This window comes from Budorcas taxicolor, chromosome 2, assembly GCF_023091745.1.
Source record: "Budorcas taxicolor isolate Tak-1 chromosome 2, Takin1.1, whole genome shotgun sequence".
NCBI classification, from domain to species: Eukaryota; Metazoa; Chordata; class Mammalia; order Artiodactyla; family Bovidae; genus Budorcas; species Budorcas taxicolor.
In genome coordinates, this window is record NC_068911.1 from 33,726,318 (window position 1) to 33,744,629 (window position 18,312).

Genomic DNA, 18,312 nt, shown 5'->3' on the forward strand with positions numbered 1-18,312 from the left:
TAGGATGGACTGGTTGGATCTCCTTGCAGTCCAAGGGACTCTCAAGAGTCTTCTCCAACACCACAATTCAAAAACATCAGTTCTTTGGCACTCAGCTTTCTTTATAGTTCAACTCTCACATCCATACATGACTCCTGGAAAAACCATAGCTTTGACTAGATGGACCTTTGTTGGCAAAGTAATGTCTCTGCTTTATAATATGCTGTCTAGGTTGGTCATAACTTTTCTTCCAAGGAGCAAGCATCATTTAATTTCATGGCTGCAATCACCATCTGCAGTGATTTTGGAGCCCCCCAAAATAAAGTCTGCCACTGTTTCCCCATCTATTTGCCATGAAGTGACGGGACTGGATGCCATGATCTTAGTTTTCTGTGTAAGGTATAGTTCAGGCCGAGGCAGAAAAGAAGGAAAGACAATCTCAACGGAGGTAGGTTACCTTTATTCAGGCAAGGCGACAGTCGGCCAACGATCAGGCTGAGTGCGAGAGGGATCAGGGAGGCTTCATATTTAAAGGGAGGTTTGTGGAAGCAATAAGGGAAACATTAGTCAGGCAGGACATTTTGGGTAATCTTTAGTTGAGATGGCATTTGTAGTTGAACAGGAGTTGGGAGGTTTTGGGCAGGGGGTGATTAAGTCCCAGGTAGATGCAACTGGCCCGGAGCATCGGGACGGGACTTAAATTTCAGTTTTGTTTTCCCTGAAGTTAGGTGATTCAGCAAGGGCCTTTGAGACTGTTGTTTTCGTTTCTAGGCCCAAGGACTCCTTCATTCCAGACCCTGAAATCATAAAAAATGGGAAAAAGTGCGCCATATCTCTCTGGCTACTTCCTGCTAGATAGGGGCAACAGGTCTGGGTCTGGAATGGAGGATCATCTTAGGGCCCAGGATCTCCTTTTCCTGAGGTTGGGGTGAGGCTCTCGAGAAGAAGAATGGTCTTGACCCGAATCCGTTCTTGGAGATGGTCTTAAGAGATGGCCCGAATCCGTTCTTGGAGAAAGCTTTCAAAGAGATTGAAGAGACAGGGTCCAAATAAGAGGAACAGAATGATAAGTACCAGTGGTCCCAAGAAAGGGAGCAACCAAGGGAGGGCCAGTTGGAACAGGTTTTGGGGAGTGTAAAGGTTTTGTAACTCTTTTCTGCAGCGTTGGATTCTGCCTCTAAGTTCTTTGACTCTGCCCTGGACTATGCCCGTTTCATTAACAAAGTAGCAGCAGTCCTCTCCTAGTAAAAAGCCCTCCCTTTTCTGTGGTGAGAAGGTCCAGGGCTAGCCTATTTTGTAGGGCCACAGAGGCTAATGAGTTAATTTGTCTTTGGACCGAAACTAAGGACTCCACTACCTGCTCCATATCCTCATTAAGTTCCTGGGACAGCCTATAGTAGAAATGGGCTGAGGTCGAGATGCCCCCAATCCTGGTGCCTAGGGCTACTGCTCGGAGAAGGCAATGGCACGCCACTCCAGTACTCTTGCCTGGAGAATCCCAGGGACGGGGAAGCCTGGTGGACTGCCGTCTATGGGGCTGCACAGAGTCGGACACGACTGAAGCGATTTAGCAGCAGCAGTAGCAGGGCTACTGCTATACCGGTCCCAATCAGGAGCAGCTCTTTTTTTCCTGTGGGAAAGTTCCTTTTGGGGGTAGACTATTTGTTCTATTTCTGCTTCTTTGAGGAATGTTAGATGCGGGGTCAGGAAGACTAATATGCAAGGTCCAGAGGGCTCAAGGGGGAGATGTGTATATGCATGGGTCCCGCCGAGAATGAAGATTCCCGGGTTGGTGCAATTTTTTGTGCTGTTCCAGAGAACCCAAGTGGAGCAGAAGGAGGGAGCAGAGTTTGTAAGACCAGCATAGTTGGGACTTGAGTAGTTGATACAAGTTAGGTTTGAAGAGGCTGAGAGAAGGACATGGTCAGAGACTGGCCGAGTGAGTTGTGCAGTTTTTTGTTGGGGAAGGGACGTATAGTTGCCCTGTGACAGCCAGGTTGAGGGTAAGGGAATTGCTATGTGTGGTGAGGGAGACAGTGACATACACATCCAACACTGGGATGTGTGTTGTGTGTACTGGAAGAATTGGAAGGAAGAATTGAGAAGGTGGGTAAGGTGTTGGTTGCCAGAGGGAGGTTTTAGGAGAGGCTGTAATTGGGAAAGGAGCTCTAGGCATTTGTAAGGCTCAGAGGTCACCTGTAACTGGGAAATTATGCTCTTTATGACTTGTTCTTGTTTCTTTTCTTCATATTGATCTGGTACCCTACCCTGTCTGAGTACCTTCAGTGGGTAATGGGATAGAAACATATGTTTCTTCCATTTGGCTTATGGCAAGTGCTCACAAAACTCCCTCTCTTCTGTACTTTAACAGTGAGTAGGGATTTGGACCTCTGCCCTGAGGTTCATGGTGCATGGTCTTGGAGCCATATTATAACATGAGGAATGAATATAGGAATAAATGTCTGAGCAGGGGTAGGGACTAGCCAGAAGGCAGGGGAGTGCAGCAAGGATAAGGAACAGGGGAGTCATGGGTCTGTTAATTAGGCAGTGTGGAGGAAATAGCACCCTAGGAGTAGAACACAGCTAACAACCCAAGCAATACTGACGAAGAGACGAAGGAGAGGTGGCCAGTCCTGAGGGGAGACAGTTACTAGGCCTATAGCAAGGACTAAGATTAAGAGCGCAGTTATGGTTAGAGAGACGGGGAGAGGCCAGTCAGGACGAGGGGCGGAAGGCCCCAAGTCGGTGGTTGCTTGAATCTGAGGGGGAACAGCGTCATTAGGATGTAGAATGATGTAGAGAATGAGAGTAAAGAAATCAGTTTCATCTGGACTCGGGTTGTAGAAGGTCCCCTGGAGCCACAGATGAGACCCTGCATGGTCAGATCTTTAAAGGGGGTTCTGGTCAGGGCAGTGGTCCAGAGGTCTTGTAGTAATTGGGTCAGGAACAGTTGTAGGTTAAGGAGTGTCCAGATCATTCAGTGTCCTCTCGGATGGTTGACAGGGGTTGTTGCCAGGTAATTTTTAAGGAGGTGGGCCCTGTGAGGGAGACCTTAAAGGTGTCAGTTAAGGATGGCTGTGCAGGATCAGAGATGACCTGTTTTAGGTGAGAGAGGTGTACCCCAGAGGTGACCTTCTCAAATTAAGCTGCAGTCAGGGTAAGGAGGATGATTTTGAATGGTCCCTGCCACTTTGGGGTTAGGTCACCCTGGGGATTATCAGACAGGTAGACCATGTCCCCAATTTGTAAAGCAGGCTAGGGGCTTGAGGGTCAGGGGCAGGCAAATTATGGTTGATGTATTTCCTGAGGGCACTGGAGGGTTCCATCAGAGGGGAGTGTATGAAACTTGGTATGGGAGGAGGTTCAGTGGGGAGTCCAGGAGGGAGCATAGGCCTTCCTTACATCACCCCAAAGGGGCTCAGCTCCAGGGGCTTTCCGGGCAAAGCCCGTACTTTGAGAACAATCGGCAAAAGTTTAGTCGAATCCAGATGTACCTCGAGCGATAGTTTGGTAAGAGTTTCTTTGATTATTCTATTCTTCCTTTCTACCTTTGCTGAGGACTGGGGACGATATGGAATGTGAAATTTCCAGGGTATCTGTGAGGATTGGACAAGTTGTTGGGTGACCTTGGATGTAAATTCCAGGCCATTATCAGACTGTAGGGATGAAGGTAGGCCAAACCTGGGGATAATTTCTGTGAGGAGGATTTGGGCCACAGTGTGGGCTCTTTTGTTTGTGGCGGGAAATGCTTCTGCCCATCCCGAAAAGGTGTCCACAAGGACTGGGAAGTATCTATCTGAGTCTCCGAACCGGGGGCATATGAGTAAAGTCTATCTGCCAATCCTGTGCTGGGAGGCTGCCTCTCATTTGATGGGTTGGAAAGGATGTCGGTTTAAGGTTGGAATTGGAATTAGTACGTTGACATGTCTGACAGGAGGCGGTAAGGTTATCTAAATATTGTTGGTCAGCAGTTGATATGGGGAAGTGGTTATACGGAACTGTTGGAGTGTCTTGAATGAGGGATGAAAGAGTGAATGTAGATAAGAAAGGATTTCCCTGGGGGTGGGAGGGTCGGATGGAGTCAGGGATAAGGTGGCAGGGGACTGGAGAGAGGGGTGGGGCGGGGCTATCTCCTTTGCCTTCTGGTCTGCAGCATTGTTGTGGGCTGATATGAGACTTCCCTTTTGATGTCCCCTACAGTGGAGGACGGCGGCTTTGTTTGGTAACAGTGCTGCCTCTAGAAGTTTGTGGATCAGGTCTGAATTAATAATAGGGGATCCCGTTGGGGTTAGGAAACCTCTTTCTCTTCATATCAGGGTGTTTGAGTGAAGTATGTTATAGGCATGTTTGGAGTCTGTGTGGATGTTAACCCTTCAATTTTTAGCCAGAGTCAAAGTTCTGGTGAGAGCTATCAGTTCTGCCTGTTGGGAGGTGGTGTGAGGTGGCAGAGGTGAAGCCTCAATTGTCTGGGTCCCATGATTGTGACGAAGGTCTCCCTGGATGATGGCATATCCTGCTGCAAAGGGTGGGGATTTTTGAGAGCTGCCATCCATGAACCAGTGTGGGGTGTCTGGGTCTAGGATGGGCTGATCTGTTAAATGTTGGAAGGGGTTTTAGGTAAGATCTACTGTTAAGCTGCAGCTATGTAGGAGGGGGCCTGTTGTAGAGGATGTGGGTAATAAGCTGGTGGGGTTAAGGGGAGAGCAGGGGGAGAATGAGAGCTGAGGGTCGAGGAGAAAGGCATGTAGGACCTGTACCCTGGAAGGGGGAAGGGAGAGGAAAGCCTGATATGATAGTAAGTCTCGGAAGGTGTGTGGAGAACAGACTGTTAAAGGGGCATATCCAGAGTTTATTTGCTTTGGTTATGAGGCCTGTGATAGCAGTCATGGTCTGTATGTAGGGAGGCCACCCTTGGTCACCATGTCAAGCTGTTTTGATAGATAGGCTATGGAAGTCAAGGTGTCTCCAGCCCGCTGACATAGAAGTCCCAGGGCCTGTCTTTGGTTGGAATGGGCAAAGAGAAAGAATGGTCTGGTGTGATCTGACAGGTGGAGAGTTGGCAATTGGAGGAGGCTCTGGGTGAGCTGGTGAATAGGATTGGCCAGCGAGGAGGGGTTAAAGAGGGGCTCACCCAGACATCCTTTAGTTGCCTCATAGAGTGGCTTTGCAATGAGGGAGAAGTTAGGGATCCAGATACGGAAAAAGTTGAGGAGTCCGAGGATAGACAGGAGCTCCCTTTTCGTTTTTGGAAGTGGACAGTTGATTAAGGCCTGGATTCTATCTGGGGGAATAGTTCTCTGTTGGTGGGATATGGAGAGCCCCAGATAGGTGACGTTTGTCTGTACTACTTGGGCCTTGGATCGGGACACCTCATAACCCCAGGATCCCAGGGCCCTGAGGAATTTGGCAGTATGTTGGAGGCAGAGTTTTCGGGTTGGGCTACAAAGGAGGAGGTCATCTACATATTGGAGGAGATGACTCAGTGCTAGATCGAGTGTCTGTAGGTCCTTTTCTAAAGCCTGTCAAAAAAAGTGGGGGCTGTCTCTGAACCCCTGGGGGAGAACTGTCCATGTTAGTTGTTGGGAAACATGAGTCTTGAGTCTTGTCAGGTGAAGGCGAAAAGGGCTTGGGAGAGGTGGTGGAGGGGGATGGTGAAAAAGGCATCTTTGAGGTCTAATACCGTGAAGTGGGTTGCAGTTGGGGGTATGGTGGACAGAGGGGTGTAAGGGTTAGGGGCTACTGGGAATGTCGGCATGACGGCCTCATTGATTTTTCTTAGATCCTGGACCAGTCTCCAAGAATTTGGTCCCTTCCTTACTGTCAGAATAGGGGTGTTGTGCAGTGAATGGGTAGGAATTAAGATGAAAGCTTGAAGAAGACGGTCTGTGATAGGCTTAAGTCCCTTGTGGGCCTCTGGGGTGAGAGAGTACTGTTGTTGGGTGATTATAGTCAAGGGGTCTTTTAGGGTGATGTGGACTGGGGGATGATGTTTGGCTATGGATGGGTGATCAGTGTCCCAGACTTGGAGGTCTAAGGCGGGTAGATCCAAGGGAAGGTCAGAGGTGAGGTATAGGGATGGTCCAGGTGCCATCTGCATGCAGAATATAGAGACTGTATCAAGGAGGGTATGGTAATAAAGACCCCCAATTTGGATAACAAATCTCTTCCTAGGAGTGCCACTGGGCTCTGAGGCATTATGAGGAATGAGTGTATGAGGGTCGATTTTCCAAATTGACAGAGTAATGGAGAACTGATTTTTGGCCTTAAGGGAACTCCAGAGACCCCCTTGATTGTGAGTTCTGAGTCTTGAGTTGGGCCAAAGTAAGAAGTTAAGAGACAGAAAGCAGCTCCAGTGTCTACTATAAAGGAGGTCTTTTTCCTGGCCACTACCCCGTCTACCCTAAGTTCTGAGCTTGTGTCTGGGACATGGGCAGGGAGGCTGGAACCCGGGTCCCATCATTGAAACAACTCTCGTAGGGTTGAGCTGGAGTTCTGAGGAGATGTGGGGATCTTTCCAGAGGCTCTGGGGCATCCCTGTGGACATTCCACTCTCCAGGTTTGGGAGATGGGGACCTCCCCAGGGGTGCCAGGACGTCCCTGGAGACAGTCCATCTTCCAGTGTCCCCATTGACCACAGATTGGGCATGCTTTTGTGGGGGGCCATGAGTTCGGGCATGCCTTTGCCCAATGTTCTGACTGGTTGCATCGGAAGCAGTGTCCAGCGGGGATCTTAAGCCCCAGTTTTGGGTGACTTGGGCCGGGCTGATCTCTTCCCTTAATTGCTGCCACCAAAAAGGCATATTTAGCTTTTTTCTCACGGTCTTTTTCTCTCTTAGCCTCCTCCTCTCTATTACTGAACATCTTGAAGGCTACATCTAGAAGGTCTCTTTGGGGGGTCTCAGGGCCCTTCTCTAGTGGTCAAAGCTTGTGTCTAATGTCAGGGGTGGACTGGCTGATAAATTGAACATGAAGGTAGAGTAACCCAGCCGGGATAGTGATATCTAGGTTGGTATACTTCTGGACTGCCTCTCTGAGGCGTGCCAAGAATAAGGCTGGATTTTCGTCCGCTTCTTGGGTGATTTCACTGACTTTATCATAATTGACATGGATATGTTTTTATGCATTCTTTCTGGAAAGGAGGTAATCATAGGATTGAGTCTCCTGATACCTGGGTCACTGGGCTGGTACGTCCAGTGAGGATCTAACTGAGGTACCACCTCATCAGCAACTGGTCTATCTGGTCTTGGTTATATAAGTGATTAGCATGGGCTTTCACCACTTACCAGATATGGTTTTTTTCATCTCGGGTGAGAGTGGCATTTAGGATATAATATACTTTACTCCGTGTGAGATTATAGACCTGGGAGAGTCTCAGGAATTCTTTTCTGTATCTGGTATGATTTTCAGAAAATGATGCTAACTTTTCTTCTATCTGGCTCACGTCTGACAATGAAAATGGCCCGTGGATTCAGGTGGGGCCCTCTGGTCCTGCCACTTCTCTTAGGGGAAACATGTGTTGGGTATGTGACCCTGTGGTTGGGGTATGTGACCCTGTGGTTGGGGGGTGAAGGAGGGGAGGAGCGAAGGCGGGGGAGAGTTGGGGAGATGGGGTAGCAGGGTTGAGGGAGGGTCAGAAGAGGTTTCAGAGTCAGTAGGTGAGTTGGATGGAGAGGGTTGGCAGTGTGGCTGCTAGGGAGGGGGCTCGTCCACGGGGTCGAACTCCAGTGGTGCAGACGGTCGCGATCGGTGGTTAGTTGAAGAAGAAGAGCCCTTTTGCTTGGGAGGCAAGGTGCATAGAAGGTCCTTGTGGGTGGAGGAAGCCGTGTGTAGGGAGGGCCTGCTCTGAAGGACCCAAAAGGCTTGGGCATATGGGACACCCCCACCACTTGCCATTCTGTTTAAGGAAGTCGGTGAGATTTTGAAGAATGTTAAAGTCAAATGTGCCGAATTCAGGCCAGTAGTCTTGATTGTCCAGTTGGTACTAAAGCCAGATCTGTATACAGAGTTGTTTTAAGTGGTTAGCTTTGAGTTCAGTGAATAAGAGTGGTTTGAGATTTTTGAGAACACAGGCCAGAGGGGAATCTTTTGGGACAGGTTGGCCAGACCCTATAATTCCAAGGCAAGCAGAGGCTCCTACTGAGAGTTCGAGTCGTCACCAGTAGTCACAATAGGAGTTGTGAAAAGAGAGCTCTGTATCGAGGTGGAGCATCCTCCACCATTGCCTACAGAGTGGCCTTAGGCCGGGAGTCCCCGGGACCTGGAGAGGACTGGGTTTTAGGGCACCTCTAGAACACTGTCTGGATCTTACCTTAATCTAGGGAACGGCTTGAGTGGAGTGTTGCATGTAGAGCAGTCGAATGACAAGAGTTCCCTGTTCCAGAGGTCTTCAGAGAGAGAGAAAAGGGGATAGATCCGGAGGCCTGTGGGTACGTAAAGCACCAATAAAGTCTTAGGACAAGGCTTGCACCGCTCACGAAGGCACTAAGCGTCCCCGAGGGGAACTTATGAGCCCTGGCAGAAAGGGAGCTCTGTGGGTGTTCACGTTCCCAGATTCCAGGAAAAGGGAAAACAGTGAGAGGGAGAGAGAGAAAGAGAGAGAGAGACGATTGCCTCGCCCTCTCTCCTTGGTTTCGGCACCAAGAATGAAAGGTATAGTTCAGGCTGAGGCAGAAAAGGAGAGACAAACCTCAGTGGAGGTAGGTTACCTTTATTCAGTCAAGGAGGGGCGACAGTCGGCCTAGCGTGAGAGGGACCAGGGAGGCTTCATGTTTAAAGGGAGGTTGTGGAAGCGATGAGGGAAACGTTAGTCAGGCGGGACGTTTCCGGTAATCTTTAGTTAAGATGGCATTTGTAGTTGAACAGGGGGTGGGAGGTTTTGGGCAGGGGGTGATAAGTCCCAGGTAGATGCAACTGGCTCAGAGCATCGGGGCGGGACTTAAAGTTCGGTGTTGTTTTCCCCGAAGTTAGATGATTCAGCAAGGGCCTTTGAGACCCTTGTTTTCTTTTCTAGGCCAAGGACTCCTTCACGTTCAGTTCAGTTCAGTCACTCAGTCGTGCCCAACTCTTTGTAACCCCATGGACTGCAGCACACCAAGCTTCCTTGTCCGTCACCAGTTCCTGGTGTTGGGGGCCACTGGGAGGAAAACAAGAGGGAATCCATCTTGGAGACTGTCAACCATCTTAAGTCACGATGTGAACTGGACCTGAACCTTGTTCAGGAATGAGGAAACCATTGTTAAAGAAAAACCAGGTCTCCATGGAAACCCCCTCCTCACAGATGGCAAACAAAGATTGGAAGTAAAGGTCTGGTTGTCTCAGTTAGATTAATGATAGCGATGTCCCCTTGATGTATAGTCCCTTTTAACTTTAATTGTTAATTCTCCCTGCAACTTGATGTTGTAAAACTAAGTACATGTAATCAATCACATAACGGGGGTATAAAACCGAGCCCTCCGAAGTCATCAGGGTCCTTGTTGGGAGCCGATTCCCCTTGGACCCACTGGTGTAATAAACTGTACTCCTCTGTCTTGAGTGTCCTCCGAGGTGTGTTTTGAGACTCTGGATTCCACAACACTGTAGCTTGCTCAAACTCATGTCCATCGAGTCAGTAATGCCATCCAACCGTCTCATCCTCTGTCACCCCCTTCTCCTCCTGCCTTCAATCTTTCCCAGCATCAGGGTCTTTTCCAATGAGTCAGTTCTTTGCATCAGGTGGCCAATGTATTGGAGCCTCGATGAGCATGAACTTGGGCAAACTCCAGGAGATGGTGAGGGACAGGGAGGCCTGGCGTGCTGCAGTCCATGGGGTTGCAGTGAGTCAGACATGACTGGGTGACTGAACAACAACAACTGAAGCAGGAGGGAGTGAAAACAAACCAAGGTTCCCTTACTCACTCCCTGAGGGGTTTGGGGTGGGGTGGGTTGGGTGTTCGTCCGGGATTGTGAGCTGCTTCCTAATCTGAGGCTGAGGCAGGACAGTTGGGCTCCAGGCTATGTATTTACAAATAGCATCTTATTTACATTTCCTGAGGAAGGAGGAAGGTGGGGTCCAGGCTAAGAATTTACAATCAGCCTCTCCTCTGCACTTCAAAATAGAAATAAGAACAATTCAGTTCAGTTCTGTTTACTGCAGTGTCGACTCTGTGACCTCATGGACTGCCACATGCCAGGCCTTCCTGTACATCACCAAACCCAGAGAGCCTACTCAGACTCATATCCATTGAGGCTAGTGATGCCATCCAACCCTCTCATCCTCTGTCTTCCCCTTCTCCCACCTTCAATCTTTCCCAGCATCAGGGTCTTTCCCAAGGAATCAGTTCTTCACATCAAGTGGCCAAAGTTTGAGTTTAAGCTTCAGCATCAGTCCTTCCAATGAATATTCAGGACTGATTTTCTTTAGGATGGACTGGATCTCCTTGCAGTCTTCTTTTGGATCTCCTTGCAGTCCAAGGGACTCTCAAGAGTCTTCTCCAACACCACAGTTCAAAAGCATCAATTCTTCTGCATTCATCTTTATAGTCCAACTCTCACATCCATACATGACTCCGGGAAAAACCATAGCTTTGACTAGATGGACCTTTGTCAGCAAAGTAATATCTCTGCTTTTTAATATGCTGTCTAGGTTGGTCATAAGTTTTTTCCAAGAAGTAAGTGTCTTTTAATTTCTTGGCTGCAATCACCATCTGCAGTGATTTTGGAGTCCGGAAAAATAAAGTCTGCCACTGTTTCCACTGTTTCCCCATCTATTTGCCATGAAGTGATGGGACTGGATGCCATGATCTTAGTTTTCTGATTGTTGAGTTTTAAGCCAACTTCTTCACTCTCCTATTTCACTTTCATCAAGAGGCTCTTTAGTTCTTCGTTGCTTTCTGCCATAAGTGTGGTGTCATCTGTATATCTGAGGTTATTGTTATTTCTCCCGGCAGTCTTGATTCCAGTTTGTGCTTCATCCAGTCCAGCATTTCTCATGATGTACTCAGTTCAGTTCAGTTCAGTCGGTCAGTTGTGTCTGACTCTTTGCGACCCCATGAATCGCAGCACGCCAGGCCTCCCTGTCCATCACCAACTCCCGGAGTTCACTCAGACTCACGTCCATCAAGTCGGTGATGCCATCCAGCCCTCTCATCCTCGGTCGTGCCCTTCTCCTCCTGCCCTTAATCCCTCCCAGCATCAAAGTCTTCTCCAATGAGTCAACTCTTTGCATGAGGTGGCCAAAGTACTGGAGTTTCAGCTTTAGCATCATTCCTTCCTAAGAAATCCCAGGGCTGATCTCCTTCAGAATGGACTGGTTGGATCTCCATGCAGTCCAAGGGACTCTCAAGAGTCTTCTCCAACACCACAGTTCAAAAGCATCAATTCTTCGGCGCTCAGCCTTCTTCACAGTCCAGCTCTCACATCCATACATGACTACTGGAAAAACCATAGCCTTGACTAGATGGACCGTAGTCGGCAAAGTAGTGTCTCTGCTTTCGAATATGCTATCTAGGTTGGTCATAACTTTTCTTCCAAGGAGTAAGCATCTTTTAATTTCATGGCTGCAGTCACCATCTGCAGTGATTTTGCATATAAGTTAAGTAAGCAGGGTGACAACATACAGCCCTGACGTAATCCCAGTTTGGAACCAGTCTGTTGTTCCATGTCCAGTTCTAACTGTTGCTTCTTGACCTGCATACTGGTTTCTCCGGAGGCAGGTCAGGTGGTCTGGTATTCCCATCTCTTTCAGAATTTCCCACAGTGTATTGTGATCCACACAGTCAAAGGCTTTGGCGTAGTCAATGAAGCAGAAGTAGATATTTTTCTGGAACTGTCTTGCTTTTTCCATGATCCAGCAGATGTTGGCAATTTGATCTCTGGTTCCTCTGCCTTTCCTAAAACTAGCTTGAACGTCTGTAAGTTCACGGTTCATGTATTGCTGAAGCCTGGCTTGGAGAATTTTGAGCATCACTTTGCTAGCCGGTGAGATGAGTGCAATTGTGTGGTAGTTTGAGCATTCTTTGGCATTGCCTTTCTTTGGGATTGGAATTGCCACGCGAGTGTGTGTTCCTCGATTCTTTGTCTCATCACAACAAAGATTTGGAGTGATGGACATTAAAGCCCTCGGCACGTCACAGCTGTTGGGTCCTGGACAAACTGTGTTATAGCTCATAGGCAAATCAGTGTTACAGCTCTATTTTATTTAGAAGATAGCAGTAGAATCCATTCTTGAAGCATGAGAGCATGCCAACCCAAAGACTCTGAAGAGGAGAGTGGAGGAGCGCGCGGAGGAGGGAGAGAGAGAGAGAGAGCGAGAGAAAGAGTGCACACACACGGGAGAGAAAGAGGGAGAAAGCACTTTGGCTCCTCCTTTTATATGTTTTTGCCTCCACCTGGGCCTGCCCTGTGCAAATTGGGCTTAGCCAGGAGTGCTGTTTGTTCCATCTGAAGTCTTCTCTCTGGTCCTCGGACCTTCCTTTGACCTTCCTTGTCTTTTAGCCACCACCATTTTGGACTCCTTTTCCCTATTCTACCTACCTAACATTCCCCTCTCAAGAGATGGGAGGCCCAGTTCTTTGGCAATAGGGGTGTCATGGTCTTTCTGGCTACTTCCTGCTGAACTGGGACAGCAATGGGTATTGGGCCTCCACCTCTTGCTAGTCTCAAGCCTCAGAGTCCTTATAGCGGTGTTCATCTAAGGGTGTGTGATATTTTCCGTGGTCGGCTGTAGTTTTATATCTTTGTTGAACTGGCACTGCGTGTTGTAGCTTGTTGACCTGGGCAGAGACAAAACAGGTTAGACAATTGACAGTGCATGGAATAATCATAAGCATCATCAATATAGCATAACAAGGACTAGTAGGGGCATTAGTCAATTTTAAATTCACATGGCCAGGATGGCTCAAGTCCCTCCTTGTTCAGGGATCAGAAGATCTATCTCCTGTCTGTTTTGGAGTACAATCTCTGTCAAGCTGTATTGGCTCTTTAGAGGTATCCTGAGAAATCTTATCCCCAGAAACCAGATTTTGGGGGTGTTCATTAGAATGGCACTCATTGGTAGTCCTGAATAGGTATCTGAGATCTCCCAGGGGCTCACAGGTGTATTGAGTGTCCTCTTCTGTCTTCTTCCACGGCTTGACTTGTGAGTGAATACAGGTGTCATGTCCTGGTACCTTGACTGCTGTGGGGGTAGAAAGTATTACAGGGTAGGGGCCCTTCCTTGTGGGCTGGAGTTGAGCCTTTGGGGACCCATCTTTCCAGACTTTAATTAGGACTTGAGTTCCTGGAGCATATAGTGGTGACTCCTTAGAATCTTTTGGGTCCTGGTTCATACCCCACAAGCGTATATCCTGTTGGAATTGCCCAGTGGCCATGGTATAAGACTGGAGGGTCTGAACCTCTGGATCTAGGAAGAGGTCATTGACATAAACAGAAGGTCTCTCATATAGCATCTCATAAGGACTAAGACCAAGCTGTTCCTTAGGGGCAATGCGGGTGTGAAGGAGAGCTATCAGTAAAGCCTCCTTCCATCCCAGGGAGGTCTCCTGGGTTATCTTTTTTTATCGCTGATTTTAAGAATTGATTGGCTCTTTCTACTTTTCCTGAAGATTGAGGCCTCCAGGCACAATGGAGATAATAAGTACTGCCCAGTGCTTTCGAGACCCCTTGGGTGACCTTAGAAGTAAATGATGTCCCATTGTCACTTTGTAATGACCTGGGCAGACCAAGTCTTGGAATGATTTCATGGAGCAGTTTTTTTTACCGCCTCCTCAGCCTTCTCAGTCTGGGTGGGAAAGCCTTCAATCCATCCTGTGAATGTATCTATCATGACTAATAGGTATTTATATCCTTGAGAAACTGGCATCTGGGTGAAGTCCATCTGCTACTTCTCTCCTGGGTAGGCCCCACGTCGTTGGACGGGCTGGGCCAGCTGGGATCTTGGAGCTCCTTGGGGGTTGTTTAATTGGCAAGTGGGACAAGAGGAGACCACCTGTCTTATAGTTGTTTGGAAGCTTGTTCCTCTGAAGGACCTTTCTAGTAGTCTTTGGAGGGCCTTTTCTCCTAAATGAGTAGTTGCATGTAAGGAGTTAACCAACTTCCATTGGAGGTTCCCAGGCAGAAAAAGGAGTCCCTCCTTTTGGAACCACCCCATATGATCTTCTTGAAAGCCCTCGCTCTTAGCTTTAAGAGTCTCACCTTCAGTATATGAAGGAGTTTCTGGCAAATTAGTCTGTGGAACTAGGGTGGCAACCCCTATTAGGTCACAATTCTGTAATGCTGCTCTCCTAGCTGCCTGATCAGCTGCTTGGTTCCCTCGTGCCACTTCTGTGCTCCCTTTCTGGTGTCCTTTACAGTGGGAGTCTGAAACCTCAGTGGGCAGATGGACTGCCTCCAAGAGTCAAATAATCTGATCACCATATTTGATTGGGGACCCTTGGGTGGTCAAGTGGCCCCTTTCTTTCCAAATAGCCGTATGTGCATGTAGCACCAGAAAGGCATACTTGGAGTCAGTGTAAATGGCTATTCTTTTTCCTTTTTCCAGCTCTAAAGCTCGAGTCAGGGCTATGAGCTCAGCTAATTGGGCTGAAGTACCTGGTGCCAGAGGCTTAGCCTCTGTGGTCTCAAAATTGAAGACTACTGCATAGCCGGCTCTTCTTTTCCATCCAAGACAAAGCTGCTTCCATCAGTGTACCAGATTTCCTCAGGATTGGTCAGAGGATCTTCTGACAATCCCTCTCGGGGTTTTGTCCAGTGGTCCAAGGTTTCTAGATAAGAGTGAAAGAGGAGAGAGCCCTTGGGGGTAGGCACGAGGGTGGCTAGGTTAAGAACCTCGTAAGGGGATATACTGAGGCCTGGATTTTCCATCAGCATTACTTGATATCTGAGGGTTCTTTGATCAGACATCCATAAATGGCCTCTCCCATTTAGGAGCTGTTTTACTTGGTGGCTGGTAAAAATAGATAGTTTGCCCCCAAAGGAGAGTTTTAAAGCATCTTCTATCATGATTGCAATAGCGGCAAGATTTTGAAGGCGGGGGGCCAGCCTCAAGTAGTTGGATTGAGCTTCTTGGATAAGTAAGCTACAGGCTGGGGCTCAGATCCCAACCTTTGAGTTAACATTCCCAAGGCTATTCTCTCTCTTTCATGGACATAAAGTTGAAATGCTTTTTCTGGGTCTGGCAACCCAAGGCAGGTGCCTGAGTTAAGGCATGTTTTAGTGTAGCCTCTGCCTTCTTTTGAGGAGTTCCCCACATCAGTGGGATTGAATCATCTTGTCCCTTTAAGCTTTCATATAGTTCAGTTCATTTCAGTCACTCAGTCGTTTCCGACTCTTTGCGACCCCATGAATCAGCATGCCAGGCCTCTGTCCGTCACCAACTCCCGGAGTTCATTCAGATTCATGTCCATCGAGTCAGTGATGCCATCCAGCCATCTCATCCTCTCTTGTCCCCTTCTCCTCCTGCCCACAATCCCTACTAGCATCAAAGTCTTCTCCAATGAGTCAACTCATCTCTTGAGGTGGCCAAAGTACTGGAGTTTCAGCTTTAGCATCATTCCTTCCTAAGAAATCCCAGGGCTGATCTCCTTCAGAATGGACTGGTTGGATCTCCTTGCAGTCCAAGGGACTCTCAAGAGTCTTCTCCAACACCACAGTTTGAAAGCATCAATTCCTCGGCGCTCAGCCTTCTTCACAGTCCAACTCTCACATCCATACATGACCAATGGAAAAACCATAACCTTGACTAGATGGACCTTAGTCAGCAAAATAATGTCTCTGCTTTTGAATATACTATCTAGGTTGGTCATAACTTTTCTTCCAAGGAGTATGCGTCTTTTCATTTCATGGCTGCAGTCACCGTCTGCAGTGATTTTGGAGCCCCCCAAAATAAAGTCAGACACTGTTTCCACTGTTTCCCCATCTATTTCCCATGAAGTGATGGGACCAGAGTCCATGATCTTCGTTTTCTGAATGTTGAGCTTTAAGCCAACTTTTTCGCTCTCCTCCTTCACTTTCCTCAAGAGGCTTTTGAGTTCCTCTTCACTTTCTGCCATAAGGGTGGTGTCATCTGCATATCTGAGGTGATTGATATTTCTCCCAGCAATCTTGATTCCAGCTTGTGTTTCTTCCAGTCCAGCATTTCTCATGATGTACTCTGCATATAAGGTAAATAAGCAGGGTGACAATATACAGCCTTGACGGACTCCTTTTCCTATTTGGAAACAGTCTGTTGTTCCATGTCCAGTTCTAACTGTTGCTTCCTGACCTGCATACAGATTTCTCAAGAGGCAGGTCAGGTGGTCTGGTATTCCCATCTCTCTCAGAATTTCCCACAGTTTATTGTGATCCACACAGTCAAAGGCTTTGGCATAGTCAAGAAAGCAGAAATAGATGTTTCTCTGGAACTCTCTTGCTTTTCCCATGATCCTGCAGATGTTGGCCATTTGATCTCTGGTTCCTCTGCCTTTTTGAAACCAGCTTGAACATCAGGAAGCTCACGGTTCATGTATTGCTGAAGCCTGGCTTGCAGAATTTTGAGCATTACTTTACTAGCATGTGAGATGAGTGCAATTGTGTGGTAGTTTGAGCATTCATTGGCATTGCCTTTCTTTGGTATTGGAATGAAAACTGACATTTTCCAGTCCTGTGGCCACTGCTGAGTTTTCCAAATTTGCTGGCATATGGAGTGCAGCACTTTCACAGCATCATCTTTCAGGATTTGAAACAGCTCCACTGGAATTCCACCCCCTCCACTAGCTTTGTTCATAGTGATGCTTTCTAAGGCCCACTTGACTTCACATTCCAGGATGTCTGGCTCTAGATGAGTGATCACACCATCGTGATAACCTGGGTCATGAAGATCTTTTTTGTACAGTTCTTCTGTGTATTCTTGCCACCTCTTCTTCATATCTTCTGCTTCTATTAGGTCTGTACCATTTCTGTCCTTTATCGAGCCCATCTTTGCATGAAATGTTCCCTTGGTATCTCTAATTTTCTTGAAGAGATCTCTAGTCTTTCCCATTCTGTTCTTTTCCTCTATTTCTTTGCATTGATCGCTGAAGAAGTCTTTCTTTTCTCTTCTCGCTATTCTTTGGAATTCTACTTTCAGATGCTTATATCTTTCCTTTTCTCCTTGGCTTTTCGCGTCTCTTCTTTTCACAGCTATTTGTAAGGCCTCCCCAGACCGCCATTTTGCCTTTTTGCATTTCTTTTCCATGGGGATGGTTTTGATCCCTGTCTCCTGTACAGTGTCACGAACCTCATTCCATAGTTCATCAGGCACTCTATCTATCAGATCTAGGCCCTTAAATCTATTTCTCACTTCCACTGTATAGTCATAAGGGATTTGATTTAGGTCATACCTGAATGGTCTAGCGGTTTTCCCTACTTTCTTCAATTTGAGTCTGAATTTGGTAATAAGGAGTTCATGATCTGAGCCATAGTCAGCTCCTGGTCTTGTTTTTGTTGACTGTATAGAGCTTCTCCATCTTCGGCTGCAAAGAATAGAATCAATCTGATTTCGGTGTTGAACATCTGGTGATGTCCATGTGTAGAGTCTTCTCTTGTGTTGTTGGAAGGGGGTGTTTGTTATGACCAGTGCATTTTCTTGGCAAAACTCTATTAGTCTTTACCCTGCTTCATTCTGTACTCCAAGGCCCAATTTGCCTGTTAGTCCAGGTGTTTCTTGACTTCCTACTTTTGCATTCCATTCCCCTATAATGAAAAGGACATCTTTTTTAGGTGTTAGTTCTAAAGGTCTTATAGGTCTTCATAGAACCATTCAACTTCAGCTTCTTCAGCATTACTGGTTGGGGCATAGGCTTGGATTACTGTGATATTGAATGGTTTGCTTTGGAGACGAATGAGATTGCATCCAAGTACTGCATTTTGGCTGGGCAATTAGACAGTAGTAGGGTATCCAGATTCTATAATATCTAGTTAGCCGCAGGAAAGCTCACAATTGTTCTCAAGTCGTGTGGGAAGGCAACTGGAGGATTCCTTGTACCCGATCAGAGGACAGTCTCCTGGACCCGTGTGTAATCTGAACTCCCAGGTAAGTGACCTTTGTCTCGACCATCTGTGCCTTAGCACGGGAGACTTTATATCCCCTTTCTGCCAAGAAGTTTAGAACCTGAATTGCATGTTGTTGGGCACTTTTCTCATCTGTAGAGCAGATTAGTAGGTCATCTACATATTGTAATATTTTCCCATTAGGTCCCAGGTCCAGATCTAGGAGATCCCGGCTACGGGCCTGTCCAAACAGGTGGGGGCTATCTGAAGCCCTGAGGTAATACTGTCCAAGTCATCTGTTGGTGTTTTTCTCCTGGGGCCTCCCACTCAAAGACAAAAACATATTGGGAT